Source organism: Triticum dicoccoides, chromosome 6A (assembly GCF_002162155.2).
Source record: "Triticum dicoccoides isolate Atlit2015 ecotype Zavitan chromosome 6A, WEW_v2.0, whole genome shotgun sequence".
Lineage (NCBI taxonomy): Eukaryota > Viridiplantae > Streptophyta > Magnoliopsida > Poales > Poaceae > Triticum > Triticum dicoccoides.
The window spans coordinates 399964772-399967092 of record NC_041390.1 but is presented as its reverse complement, the minus strand read 5'-3'; positions in this window follow the sequence as shown (position 1 = coordinate 399967092).

Sequence of the window (2321 nt, the reverse complement as noted above, 5' to 3'; positions counted from 1 at the left end):
GGGGGATTTTCATGAAACTTAGCACATGATATATATGTATGGGAAACAAAAAAATTCCTACGCTCACCAAGATCAATGTAGGAGATGCACATCTATGAGAGGAGAGATTGGATCTACATACCCTTGTAGATCACTAAGCGGAAGCGTTAACAAACGCGGTTGATGTAGTCGAACGTCTTCGCGATCCAATCACGATCCGTCCACGAACTCCCGATCAAGTGTCGAACGGACGCACCTCCGAGTTTAGCACACGTGCGGCTCGGCGGCGTCCTCTCCTTGATCCAGCAAGCGAGAGAGGGGGGGTATGATGTGGAGCATCCTTCCATCATCCCATGGACTCTACATCAATACATCAAGCACCACATGGACCCATGACAAGAGCTAGAGCACGCGCAATGGAAACCAAGGTGAACTCCTTCCTAATTGACATGCATATGGACACGAGTGAAACTTGGTCGCTACCTCACCAAAATGCATTATGTATCATTAGGTACGAAGATGAACACTCCCAAGCAGCTAAGGAGCATCACCAAGGAGTAGGAGAAACACCCCAAGACCTTGAGGAAAAGGAGTCCCAAAGGAGCAGGACAGGAAGTACCAGGCGACCTCGTGCGCACGGGCCCCCGAGACCCCGTGCCCACAGGCTACACGGGGAGCTACCGCTGTAGGACCCCGTGCGCACAGGCCCTACAGGATGGCCGGCTGATGATGGTTGTTGGGCCTCCTCTTCATCCACTTCGCCCCCATGCCTATATATTCCGTACCTAGGGTCATGTTTAGGGTAAGCAAAGATACATGTGAGATATTTGAGAGCTTTGCTCCTTCTACCTCTCCATTGGAGATCAAGTCCTCTTAGGAGAGGATCCAATTGTGGATTTCAAGACCTCCTCTTGGAGAAGACTACCATCATCAAGACCTCATCTCTTAGGAGTGGGAAGAACTTTACCTAGTGCTTGTTTCCTTTGATTGTTCTTGTAATCTTGTGGATCTATGTGTTTGCTATCCTAGTGGATATGTGATTGGGTTTTGTTGGAGTGAATTCCTCTTTGTGTTCTTGGTGTTCATCCCTTTTCCCCCTCCAAGTGTGAAAAGATCCATCTTAGGGTTTCACCCTACAACATCTTGGTATCATGAGCAAGGTTGATTCACATCTTGGAGTCCCTACCCCCATTTGCTAGCTTGATTTTGTTGTTTTTCGTCCTAATTTGAAAATCCCCACCAAAAAGAGCCCCAAAAATTTTATTGCAATTTGTTAGATGTTGTGAGATTTGGTTGATTTGATCCATGAATTTGGTGTTTGACAAGTGGATCTACCCCTTACCACCTTTTCCCACCCACCCATCCATCATTTTTGGCCGGAAATTTAAAAATCCCCACAGATCTGAAGGTGTTCTTGCGCTCCCAGAACACCCCGTGCGCACGGGCCATCGAGACCCCGTGCACATGGACATCACTTACCCCGTGCGCACGGACCATACAGAGCAGTTCGGCCACCACCATTTTGCCTTTCCACGACCACTTTTGACATTCTGCAATATTTCTCGTGAGTGTTTGAGCTTTGGAGTTGCGGTTCTCTCGTGTCCGAAGGTGTTTCAGCTATTTAGGTGTGGTTTGTCTTCATCATCACCTCCACTCATCATCGGCTTGGACTCCACTTCGACATCGAACACCTCATCTTCATACCAACCGTAAGCAAGGACGGTAACCTCGACGACACCTTTGTAGTACCCTTGCCATTACCTTGATAACCTCGAGCCTCTTTTGCGTAGCTTACCCTTCGAGACTAGCAGGTTGAGAATTTTCGGGCCACGCTTGTAGTGCAACTTTAGTGTTACGTCTGTCTCGTGCATATACTGCTTGTCATCTCGCATTGTGGCTCACATACCAAGCATTGTGGCATAGTAAAAAAAGCTTTTAAGCAAAAGAAAAGGAAGACAAGCAAGAGCTTGTAAGCAATAGCATTGAGCCACTTTGCCTAGTTCATCATCTCGATTCATACATACATAAGCATACTTGGGATAGTAGAGGACCCGTTTCTCTCTTAGGTTGGTGCATTAGCGTATCTAGCCCATTAGAGCAATAGAGCTAGTGTCTCTCTAGTATCCGTACAACAAGAGCATTTCCGTGGTTCCACCTCTTAGAGCTCATTCCTTGGTTGTGCGGATCCCATCTATCTTCCGTGTGCGTGTTCCCAGTGATATCCTTGGGTTTGATCTATTTGTCTTACTTGAGATTTGTGAATCTTCTCAACTTTTTCGATATCTTAACTAACTTTTTCTTAAATTATTTGTGCCACTTCCTAACCGAGATCCTCCATAAGC